Consider the following 13,489-nt stretch of genomic DNA (forward strand, 5'->3'; position numbering starts at 1 on the left):
TGCTAGAACTTGAAACTGCACGTGATTCAACTCCGTTTAGGAAGTTTAATTGAACCCTAGTGTGCCAAGCGAGGAAAACACTCTGCTTTTGAGAAACGGGCATTCTTGCACTCTGCTGTGTTTCATATAGGGCCAGTAGAGTGAGCTAGCTCAGAACAAAAGAACTGTGCTTCCTACACAAACGGGGCATATCTAGTTCAACTCAGTATTGGAAACTGAGTAAAACAGGAGCTTCTCTTCAGTCCAATAGACTGTACTGGCTGGGAACAGACGCGAAAGCTATTTGCACTGTTAAGGTCAGAATAGCACAAGAGTGCTGTTCTTGGCCTGAATGAACCCTTGCTGCTAGAACGTGAAACTGAACATGATTCTACTCCGCTTACGAAGTTTAACTGTACCCTAGTGTGCCATGCAAGAAAAACACTCTGCTTTTGAGAAACGGTCATTCTTGCACTCTACTGTGTTTCCTATAGGGCCTGTACAGTGACCTAGTTCCGAAAAAAAGAACTGTGCTTCCTACACAAACGTGGCATATCTAGTTCAACTCAGTATTGGATACTGAGTAAAACAGGAGCTTCTCTTCAGTCCAATACACTGTACTGGCTGGGAGCAGAAGCGAATGCTCTTTGCTCTGTGTATGGCCAGAATAGCACAAGAGTGCTGTTCTTAGCCTGAATGAATCCTTGCTGCTAGAACTTGAAACAGAACGTGATTCAACCCCGTTTAGGAAGATTAATTGAACCCTAGTGTGCCATACAAGAAAAACACTTTGCTTTTGAGAAACGGGCATTCTTGTACTCTTCTGTGTTTCCTATAGGTCCAGTACAGTGAGCTAGCTCAGAACAAAAGAACTGTGCTTCCTACACATATGGCCATATCTAGTTCAACTGAGTATTGGAAACTGAGTAAAACAGGAGCTTCTCTTCAGTCCAATACACTGTACTGGCTGGGAACAGACGCGAATGCTATTTGCACTGTGTATGGCCAGGATAGCACAAGAGTGCTGTTCTTAGCCTGAATGAACCCTTGCTGCTAGACCTTGAAACTGAACGTGACTCAACTCCGTTAAGGAAGTTTAATTGAACCCTAGAGTGCCATGCAAGAAAAACACTCTGCTTTTGAGAAACAGGCATTCTTGCACTCTACTGTGTTTCCTGTATGACCAGTACAGTGAGCTAGCTCAGAAAAAAGAACTGTGCTTCCTACACAAACGGGGCATATCTAGTTCAACTCAGTATTGGAAACTGAGTAAAACAGGAGCTTCTCTTCAGTCCAATACACTGTACTGTCTGGGAACAGACGCGAATGCTATTTGCACTGTGTATGGCCAGAATAGCACAAGAGTGCTGTTCTTAGCCTGAATGAACCTTTGCTGCTAGAACTTGAAACTGAACGTGACTCAACTCAGTTTTGGAAGTTTAATTGAACCCTAGAGTGCCATGCAAGAAAAACACTCTGCTTTTGAGAAACGGACATTATTGCACTCTACTGTGATTCCTGTAGGACCAGTACAGTGAGCTAGCTCGGAAAAAAAAAACACTGTGCTTCCTACACAAACGGGGCATATCTAGATCAACTCAGTATTGGAAACTGAGTAAAACAGGAGCTTCTCTTCAGTCCAATACACTGTACTGTCTGGGAACAGACGCGAATGCTATTTGCACTGTGTATGGCCAGGATAGCACAAGAGTGCTGTTCTTAGACTGAATGAACCCTTGCTGCTAGAACTTGAAACTGCACGTGATTCAACTCCGTTTAGGAAGTTTAATTGAACCCTAGTGTGCCATTCAAGGAAAACACTCTGCTTTTGAGAAATGGGCATTCTTGCACTCTGCTGTGTTTCATATAGGGCCAGTAGAGTGAGCTAGCTCAGAACAAAAGAACTGTGCTTCCTACATAAACGGGGCATATCTAGTTCAACTCAGTATTGGAAACTGAGTAAAACAGGAGGTTCTCTTCAGTCCAATACACTGTACTGGCTGGGAACAGACGCGAATGCTATTTGCACTGTGTATGGCCAGAATAGCACAAGAGTGCTGTTCGTAGCCTGAGAACCTTTGCTGCTAGAACTTGCAACTGAACGTGACTCAACTCAGTTTTGGAAGTTTAATTGAACCCTAGAGTGCCATGCAAGAAAAACACTCTGCTATTGAGAAACGGGCATTCTTGCACTCTACTGTGTTTCCTGTAGGACCAGTACAGTGAGCTAGCTCCGAAAAAAAAAAAACTGTGCTTCCTACACAAACGGGGCATATCTAGTTCAACTCAGTATTTGAAACTAAGTGCAACAGGAGCTTCTCTTCCGACCAATACACTGTACTGGCTGGGAAGAGACGCGAATGCTATTTGCACTGTGTATGGCCAGGATAGCACAAGAGTGCTGTTCTTAGCCTGAATGAATCCTTGCTGCTAGAACTTGAAACAGAACGTGATTCAACCCCGTTTAGGAAGATTAATTGAACCCTAGTGTGCCATACAAGAAAAACACTTTGCTTTTGAGAAACGGGCATTTTTGTACTCTTCTGTGTTTCCTATAAGTCCAGTACAGTGAGCTAGGTCAGAACAAAAGAACTGTGCTTCCTACACAAACGGGCCATATCTAGTTCAACTGAGTATTGGAAACTGAGTAAAACAGGAGCTTCTCTTCAGTCCAATACACTGTACTGGCTGGGAACAGACGCGAATGCTATTTGCACTGTGTATGGCCAGAATAACACAAGATTGCTGTTCTTAGCCTGAGAACCTTTGCTGCTAGAACTTGCAACTGAACGTGACTCAACTCAGTTTTGGAAGTTTAATTAAACCCTAGAGTGCCATGCAAAAAAACACTCTGCTTTTGAGAAACGGGCATTCTTGCACTCTACTGTGTTTCCTGTAGGACCAGTACAGTGAGCTAGCTCCGAAAAAAAAAACTGTGCTTCCTACACAAACGGGGCATATCTAGTTCAACTCAGTATTTGAAACTAAGAGAAACAGGAGCTTCTCTTCAGACCAATACACTGTACTGGCTGGGAAGAGACGCGAATGCTATTTGCACTGTTTTAGGCCAGAATAGCACAAGAGTGCTGTTCTTAGCCTGAATGAACCCTTGCTGCTAGAACTTGAAACTGCACGTGATTCAACTCCGTTTAGGAAGTTTAATTGAACCCTAGTGTTCCATGCAAGAAAACACTCTGCTTTTGAGAAACGGGCATTCTTGCACTCTTCAGTGTTTCCTATAGGGCCAGTACAATGAGCTAGCTCAGAACAAAAGAACTGTGCTTCCTACACAAACGGGGCATATCTAGTTCAACTCAGTATTGGAAACTGAGTAAAACAGGAGCTCCTCTTCAGTCCAATACACTGTACTGGCTGGGAACAGACGCAAAAGCCATTTGCACTGTGTATGGCCAGAAGAGCACAAGAGTGCTGTTTTAGCCTGAATGAACCCTTGCTGCTAGAACTTGATACTGCACGTGATTCAACTCCGTTTAGGAAGTTTAATTGAACCCTAGTGTGCCATGCAAGGAAAACACTCTGCTTTTGAGAAACGAGCATTCTTGCACTCTGCTGTGTTTCATATAGGGCCAGTAGAGTGAGCTAGCTCAGAACAAAAGAACTATGCTTCCTACACAAACGGGGCATATCTAGTTCAACTCATTATTGGATACTGAGTAAGCCAGGAGCTTCTCTTCAGTCCAATACACTGTACTGGCTGGGAACAGACGAGAATGCTATTTGCACTGTGTATGGCCAGAATAGCACAAGAGTGCTGTTCTTAGCCTGAGAACCTTTGCTGCTAGAACTTGCAACTGAACGTGACTCAACTCAGTTTTGGAAGTTTAATTGAACCCTAGAGTGCCATGCAAGAAAAACACTCTGCTTTTGAGAAACGGGCATTCTTGCACTCTACTGTGTTTCCTGTAGGACCAGTACAGTGAGCTAGCTCCGAAAAAAAAAAAAAACTGTGCTTCCTACACAAACGGGGCATATCTAGTTCAACTCAGTATTTGAAACTAAGTGAAACAGGAGCTTCTCTTCCGACCAATACACTGTACTGGCTGGGAAGAGACGCGAATGCTATTTGCACTGTGTATGGCCAGGATAGCACAAGAGTGCTGTTCTTAGCCTGAATGAATCCTTGCTGCTAGAACTTGAAACAGAACGTGATTCAAACCCGTTTAGGAAGATAAATTGAACCCTAGTGTGCCATACAAGAAAAACACTTTGCTTTTGAGAAACGGGCATTCTTGTACTCTTCTGTGTTTCCTATAGGTCCAGTACAGTGAGCTAGCTCAGAACAAAAGAACTGTGCTTCCTACACAAACGGGCCATATCTAGTTCAACTGAGTATTGGAAACTGAGTAAAACAGGAGCTTCTCTTCAGTCCAATACACTGTACTGGCTGGGAACAGACGCAAATGCTATTTGCACTGTGTAAGGTCAGAATAGCACAAGAGTCTGTTCTTGGCCTGAATGAACCCTTGCTGCTAGAACGTGAAACTGAACATGATTCTACTCCGCTTACGAAGTTTAACTGTACCCTAGTGTGCCATGCAAGAAAAACACTCTGCTTTTGAGAAACGGGCATTCTTGCACTCTACTGTGTTTCCTATAGGGCCAGTACAGTGAGCTTGCTCAGAACAAAAGAACTGGGCTTCGTATATAAACGGGGCATATCTAGTTCACTCAGTATTGGAAACTGAGTAAAACAGGAGCTTCTCTTCAGTCCAATACACTGTACTGGCTGGGAACAGACGCGAATGCTATTTGCACTGTGTATGGCCAGGATAGCACAAGAGTGCTGTTCTTAGACTGAATGAACCCTTGCTGCTAGAACTTGAAACTGCACGTGATTCAACTCCGTTTAGGAAGTTTAATTGAACCCTAGTGTGCCATGCAAGGAAAACACTCTGCTTTTGAGAAATGGGCATTCTTGCACTCTGCTGTGTTTCATATAGGGCCAGTAGAGTGAGCTAGCTCAGAACAAAAGAACTGTGCTTCCTACAGAAACGGGGCATATCTAGTTCAACTCAGTATTGGAAACTGAGTAAAACAGGAGCTTCTCTTCAGTCCAATACACTGTACTGGCTGGGAACAGACGCGAATGCTATTTGCACTGTGTATGGCCAGAATAGCACAAGAGTGCTGTTCTTAGCCTGAATGAACCCTTGCTGCTAGAACTTGAAACTGCACGTGATTCAACTCTGTTTAGGAAGTTTAATTGAACCCTAGTGTGCCATGCAAGGAAAACACTCTGCTTTTGAGAAACGAGCATTCTTGCACTCTGCTGTGTTTCATATAGGGCCAGTAGAGTGAGCTAGCTCAGAACAAAAGAACTATGCTTCCTGCACAAACGGGGCATATCTAGTTCAACTCATTATTGGATACTGAGTAAGCCAGGAGCTTCTCTTCAGTCCAATACACTGTACTGGCTGGGAACAGACGAGAATGCTATTTGCACTGTGTATGGCCAGAATAGCACAAGAGTGCTGTTCTTAGCCTGAGAACCTTTGCTGCTAGAACTTGCAACTGAACGTGACTCAACTCAGTTTTGGAAGTTTAATTGAACCCTAGAGTGCCATGCAAGAAAAACACTCTGCTTTTGAGAAACGGGCATTCTTGCACTCTACTGTGTTTCCTGTAGGACCAGTACAGTGAGCTAGCTCCGAAAAAAAAAAAAACTGTGCTTCCTACACAAACGGGGCATATCTAGTTCAACTCAGTATTTGAAACTAAGTGAAACAGGAGCTTCTCTTCCGACCAATACACTGTACTGGCTGGGAAGAGACACGAATGCTATTTGCACTGTGTATGGCCAGGATAGCACAAGAGTGCTGTTCTTAGCCTGAATGAATCCTTGCTGCTAGAACTTGAAACAGAACGTGATTCAACCCCGTTTAGGAAGATAAATTGAACCCTAGTGTGCCATACAAGAAAAACACTTTGCTTTTGAGAAACGGGCATTCTTGTACTCTTCTGTGTTTCCTATAGGTCCAGTACAGTGAGCTAGCTCAGAACAAAAGAACTGTGCTTCCTACACAAACGGGCCATATCTAGTTCAACTGAGTATTGGAAACTGAGTAAAACAGGAGCTTCTCTTCAGTCCAATACACTGTACTGGCTGGGAACAGACGCGAATGCTATTTGCACTGTGTAAGGTCAGAATAGCACAAGAGTCTGTTCTTGGCCTGAATGAACCCTTGCTGCTAGAACGTGAAACTGAACATGATTATACTCCGCTTACGAAGTTTAACTGTACCCTAGTGTGCCATGCCAGAAAAACACTCTGCTTTTGAGAAATGGGCATTCTTGCACTCTACTGTGTTTCCTATAGGGCCAGTACAGTGAGCTTGCTCAGAACAAAAGAACTGGGCTTCGTATATAAACGGGGCATATCTAGTTCACTCAGTATTGGAAACTGAGTAAAACAGGAGCTTCTCTTCAGTCCAATACACTGTACTGGCTGGGAACAGACGCGAATGCTATTTGCACTGTGTATGGCCAGGATAGCACAAGAGTGCTGTTCTTAGACTGAATGAACCCTTGCTGCTAGAACTTGAAACTGCACGTGATTCAACTCCGTTTAGGAAGTTTAATTGAACCCTAGTGTGCCATGCAAGGAAAACACTCTGCTTTTGAGAAATGGGCATTCTTGCACTCTGCTGTGTTTCATATAGGGCCAGTAGAGTGAGCTAGCTCAGAACAAAAGAACTGTGCTTCCTACACAAACGGGGCATATCTAGTTCAACTCAGTATTGGAAACTGAGTAAAACAGGAGCTTCTCTTCAGTCCAATACACTGTACTGGCTGGGAACAGACGCGAATGCTATTTGCACTGTGTATGGCCAGAATAGCACAAGAGTGCTGTTCTTAGCCTGAGAACCTTTGCTTCTAGAACGTGCAACTGAACGTGACTCAACTCAGTTTTGGAAGTTTAATTGAACCCTAGAGTGCCATGCAAGAAAAACACTCTGCTTTTGAGAAACGGGCATTCTTGCACTCTACTGTGTTACCTGTAGGACCAGTACAGTGAGCTAGCTCCGAAAAAAAAAAAAAAAAAACTATGCCTCCTACACAAACGGGGCATATCTAGTTCACCTCAGTATTTGAAACTAAGTGAAACAGGAGCTTCTCTTCCGACCAATACACTGTACTTGCTGGGAAGAGTCGCGAATGCTATTTGCACTGTTTTAGGCCAGAATAGCACAAGAGTGCTGTTCTTAGCCTGAATGAACTCTTGCTGCTAGACCTTGAAACTGAACGTGACTCAACTCCATTAAGGAAGTTTAATTGAACCCTAGAGTGCCATGCAAGAGAAACACTCTGCTTTTGAGAAACGGGCATTCTTGCACTCTGCTGTGTTTCCTATAGGGCCAGTACAGTGAGCTAGCTCAGAACAAAAGAACTGTGCTTTCTACACAAACGGGGCATATCTAGTTCAACTCAGTATTGGAAACTGAGTAAAACAGGAGCTGCTCTTCAGTCCAATACAATGTACTGGCTGGGAACAGCCGCGAATGCTATATGCCCTGTGTAAGGTCAGAATAGCACAAGAGTGCTGTTCTTGGCCTGAATGAACCGTTGCTGCTAGAACGTTAAACTGAACATGATTCTACTCCGCTTACGAAGTTTAACTGTACCCTAGTGTGCCATGCAAGAAAAACACTCTGTTTTTGAGAAATGGGCATTCTTGCACTCTACTGTGTTTCCTATATGGCCAGTACAGTGAGCTAGTTCCGAACAAAAGAACTGTGCTTCCTACACAAACGGGGCATATCTAGTTCAACTCAGTATTGGAAACTGAGTAAAACAGGAGCTTCTCTTCAGTCCAATACACTGTACTGGCTGGGAGCGGACGCGAATGCTATTTGCTCTGTGTATGGCCAGAATAAAACAAGAGTGCTGTTCTTAGCCTGAATGAACCCTTGCTGCTAGAACTTGAAAGAGAACGTGATTCAACCACGTTTAGGAAGATTAATTGAACCCTAGTGTGCCATACAAGAAAAACACTTTGCTTTTGAGAAACAGGCATTCTTGTACTCTTCTGTGTTTCCTATAGGTCTAGTACAGTGAGCTAGCTCAGAACAAAAGAACTGTGCTTCCTACACAAGGGGCATATCTAGTTCAACTCAGTATTGGAAACTGAGTAAAACAGGAGCTACTCTTCAGTCCAATACACTGTACTGGCTGGGAACAGACGCAAAAGCTATTTGCACTGTGTATGGCCAGAAGAGCACAAGAGTGCTGTTTTAGCCTGATTGAACCCTTGCTGCTAGAACTTGAAACTGAACGTGATTCAACTCCATTTAGGAAGTTTAATTGAACCCTAGTGTGTCGTGCAAGGAAAACACTCTGCTTTTGAGAAAGGGGCATTCTTGCACTCTATTGTGTTTCCTATTGGGCCAGTACAGTGAGCTAGCTCAGAACAAAAGAACTGTGCTTCCTACACAAACGGGGCATATCTAGTTCAACTCAGTATTGGAAACTGAGTAAAACAGGAGCTTCTCTTCAATCCAATACACTATACTGGATGGGAACAGACGCGAATGCTATATGCACTGTGTAAGGCCAGAATAGCACAAGAGTGCTGTTCTTAACCTGAATGAACCCTTGCTGCTAGACCTTGAAACTGAGTGTGACTCAACTCCGTTAAGGAAGTTTAATTGAACCCTAGAGTGCCATGCAAGAAAAACACTCTGCTTTTGAGAAACAGGCACTCTTGCACTCTACTGTGTTTCCTGTAGGACCAGTACAGTGAGCTAGCTCGGAAAAAAAAAACTGTGCTTCCTACACAAACGGGGCATATCTAGATCAACTCAGTATTGGACACTGAGTAAAACAGTAGCTTCTCTTCAGTCCAATACACTGTACCGGCTGGGAACAGACGCGAATGCTATTTGCACTGTGTATGGCCAGGATAGCACAAGAGTGCTGTCTTAGAGTGAATGAACCCTTGCTGCTAGAACTTGAAACTGCACGTGATTCAACTCCCTTTAGGAAGTTTAATTGAACCCTAGTGTGCCATGCAAGGAAAACACTCTGCTTTTGAGAAACGGGCATTCTTGCACTCTGCTGTGTTTCATATAGGGCCAGTAGAGTGACCTAGCTCAGAACAAAAGAACTGTGCTTCCTACACAAACGGGGCATATCTAGTTCAACTCAGTATTGGAAACTGAGTAAGACAGGAGCTTCTCTTCAGTCCAATACAGTGTAATGGTTGGGAACAGACGTGAATGCTATTTGCTCTGTGTATGGCCAGAATAGCACAAGAGTGCTGTTCTTAGCCTGAATGAACCCTTGCTGCTAGAACTTGAAACTGAACGTGACTCAACTCCGTTAAGGAAGTTTAATTGAACCCAAGAGTGCCATGCAAGATAAACACTCTGCTTTTGAGAAACGGGCATTCTTGCACTCTCCTGTGTTTCCTATCGGGCCAGTAGAGTGAGCTAGCTCAGAACAAAAGAACTGTACTTTCTACACAAACAGGGCATATCTAGTTCAACTCAGTATTGGAAACTGAGTAAAACAGGAGCTTCTCTTCAGTCCAATACAATGTACTGGCTGTGAATAGACGCGAATGCTATATGCACTGTGTAAGGTCAGAATAGCACAAGAGTGCTGTTCTTGGCCTGAATGAACCCTTGCTGCTAGAACGTGAAACTGAACATGATTCAACTCCGCCTAGGAAGTTTAATTGAACCCTAGTGTGCCATGCAAGAAAAACACTCTGCTTTTGAAAAACGGATATTCTTGCACTCTACTGTGTTTCCTAGAGGGCCAGTACAGTGAGCTAGCTCAGAACAAAAGAACTGTGCTTCCTACACAAACGGGGCATATCTAGTTCAACTCAGTATTGGAAACTGAGTAAAACAGGAGCTTCTCTTCAGTCCAATACACTGTACTGGCTGGGAAGAGACGCGAATGCTATTTGCACTGTTTATGGCCAGAATAGCACAAGAGTTCTGTTCTTAGCCTGAATGAACCCTTGCTGCTAGAACTTGAAACTGCACGTGATTCAACTCCGTTTAGGAAGTTTAATTGAACCCTAGTGTTCCATGCAAGAAAAACACTCTGCTTTTGAGAAACGGGCATTCTTGCACTCTACAGTGTTTCCTATATGGCCAGTACAATGAGGTAGCTCAGAACAAGAGAACTGTGCTTCCTACACAAACGGGGCATATCTAGTTCAACTCAGTATTGGAAACTGAGTAAAACAGGAGCTTCTCTTCAGTCCAATACACTGTACTGGCTGGGAAAAGACGCGAATGCTATTTGCACTGTGTATGGCCAGGATAGCACAAGAGTGCTGTTCTTGGCCTGAATGAACCCTTGCTGCGAGAACGTGAAACTGAACATGATTCAACTCCGCTTAGGAAGTTTAATTGAACCCTTTTGTGCCATGCAAGAAAAACACTCTGCTTTTGAAAAACGGGCATTCTTGCACTCTAATGTGTTTCCTATAGGGCCAGGACAGTGAGCTAGCTCCGAACAAAAGAACTGTGCTTCCTACACAAACGGGGCATATCTAGTTCAACTCAGTATTGGAAACTGAGTAAAACAGGAGCTTCTCTTCAGTCCAATACACTGTACTGGCTGGGAACAGAGGAGAATGCTATTTGCACTGTGTATGGCCAGAATAGCACAAGAGTGCTGTTCTTAGCCTGAATGAACCCTTGCTGCTAGAACTTGAAACAGAACGTGATTCAACCCCGTTTAGGAAGATTAATTGAACCCTAGTGTGCCATACAAGAAAAACACTTTGCTTTTGAGAAACGGGCATTCTTGTACTCTTCTGTGTTTCCTATAGGTCCAGTACAGTGAGCTAGCTCAGAACAAAAGAACTGTGCTTCCTACACAAACGGGCCATATCTAGTTCAACTGAGTATTGGAAACTGAGTAAAACAGGAGCTTCTCTTCAGTCCAATACACTGTACTGGCTGGGAACAGACGCGAATGCTATTTGCACTGTGTAAGGTCAGAATAGCACAAGAGTCTGTTCTTGGCCTGAATGAACCCTTGCTGCTAGAACGTGAAACTGAACATGATTCTACTCCGCTTACGAAGTTTAACTGTACCCTAGTGTGCCATGCAAGAAAAACACTCTGCTTTTGAGAAACGGGCATTCTTGCACTCTACTGTGTTTCCTATAGGGCCAGTACAGTGAGCTTGCTCAGAACAAAAGAACTGGGCTTCGTATATAAACGGGGCATATCTAGTTCACTCAGTATTGGAAACTGAGTAAAACAGGAGCTTCTCTTCAGTCCAATACACTGTACTGGCTGGGAACAGACGCGAATGCTATTTGCACTGTGTATGGCCAGGATAGCACAAGAGTGCTGTTCTTAGACTGAATGAACCCTTGCTGCTAGAACTTGAAACTGCACGTGATTCAACTCCGTTTAGGAAGTTTAATTGAACCCTAGTGTGCCATGCAAGGAAAACACTCTGCTTTTGAGAAATGGGCATTCTTGCACTCTGCTGTGTTTCATATAGGGCCAGTAGAGTGAGCTAGCTCAGAACAAAAGAACTGTGCTTCCTACACAAACGGGGCATATCTAGTTCAACTCAGTATTGGAAACTGAGTAAAACAGGAGCTTCTCTTCAGTCCAATACACTGTACTGGCTGGGAACAGACGCGAATGCTATTTGCACTGTGTATGGCCAGAATAGCACAAGAGTGCTGTTCTTAGCCTGAGAACCTTTGCTTCTAGAACGTGCAACTGAACGTGACTCAACTCAGTTTTGGAAGTTTAATTGAACCCTAGAGTGCCATGCAAGAAAAACACTCTGCTTTTGAGAAACGGGCATTCTTTCACTCTACTGTGTTACCTGTAGGACCAGTACAGTGAGCTAGCTCCGAAAAAAAAAAAAAAAAACTATGCCTCCTACACAAACGGGGCATATCTAGTTCACCTCAGTATTTGAAACTAAGTGAAACAGGAGCTTCTCTTCCGACCAATACACTGTACTTGCTGGGAAGAGTCGCGAATGCTATTTGCACTGTTTTAGGCCAGAATAGCACAAGAGTGCTGTTCTTAGCCTGAATGAACCCTTGCTGCTAGACCTTGAAACTGAACGTGACTCAACTCCATTAAGGAAGTTTAATTGAACCCTAGAGTGCCATGCAAGAGAAACACTCTGCTTTTGAGAAACGGGCATTCTTGCACTCTGCTGTGTTTCCTATAGGGCCAGTACAGTGAGCTAGCTCAGAACAAAAGAACTGTGCTTTCTACACAAACGGGGCATATCTAGTTCAACTCAGTATTGGAAACTGAGTAAAACAGGAGCTTCTCTTCAGTCCAATACAATGTACTGGCTGGGAACAGCCGCGAATGCTATATGCCCTGTGTAAGGTCAGAATAGCACAAGAGTGCTGTTCTTGGCCTGAATGAACCCTTGCTGCTAGAACGTTAAACTGAACATGATTCTACTCCGCTTACGAAGTTTAACTGTACCCTAGTGTGCCATGCAAGAAAAACACTCTGTTTTTGAGAAACGGGCATTCTTGCACTCTACTGTGTTTCCTATATGGCCAGTACAGTGAGCTAGTTCCGAACAAAAGAACTGTGCTTCCTACACAAACGGGGCATATCTAGTTCAACTCAGTATTGGAAACTGAGTAAAACAGGAGCTTCTCTTCAGTCCAATACACTGTGCTGGCTGGGAGCAGACGCGAATGCTATTTGCTCTGTGTATGGCCAGAATAAAACAAGAGTGCTGTTCTTAGCCTGAATGAACCCTTGCTGCTAGAACTTGAAAGAGAACGTGATTCAACCACGTTTAGGAAGATTAATTGAACCCTAGTGTGCCATACAAGAAAAACACTTTGCTTTTGAGAAACAGGCATTCTTGTACTCTTCTGTGTTTCCTATAGGTCCAGTACAGTGAGCTAGCTCAGAACAAAAGAACTGTGCTTCCTACACAAGGGGCATATCTAGTTCAACTCAGTATTGGAAACTGAGTAAAACAGGAGCTTCTCTTCAGTCCAATACACTGTACTGGCTGGGAACAGACGCAAAAGCTATTTGCACTGTGTATGGCCAGAAGAGCACAAGAGTGCTGTTTTAGCCTGATTGAACCCTTGCTGCTAGAACTTGAAACTGAACGTGATTCAACTCCATTTAGGAAGTTTAATTGAACCCTAGTGTGTCGTGCAAGGAAAACACTCTGCTTTTGAGAAAGGGGCATTCTTGCACTCTATTGTGTTTCCTATTGGGCCAGTACAGTGAGCTAGCTCAGAACAAAAGAACTGTGCTTCCTACACAAACGGGGCATATCTAGTTCAACTCAGTATTGGAAACTGAGTAAGACAGGAGCTTCTCTTCAGTCCAATACAGTGTACTGGTTGGGAACAGACGCGAATGCTATTTGCTCTGTGTATGGCCAGAATAGCACAAGAGTGCTGTTCTTAGCCTGAATGAACCCTTGCTGCTAGACCTTGAAACTGAACGTGACTCAACTCCGTTAAGGAAGTTTAATTGAACCCAAGAGTGCCATGCAAGATAAA

The sequence above is a fragment of the Peromyscus maniculatus genome, chromosome 15, assembly GCF_049852395.1.
Source record: "Peromyscus maniculatus bairdii isolate BWxNUB_F1_BW_parent chromosome 15, HU_Pman_BW_mat_3.1, whole genome shotgun sequence".
Lineage (NCBI taxonomy): Eukaryota > Metazoa > Chordata > Mammalia > Rodentia > Cricetidae > Peromyscus > Peromyscus maniculatus.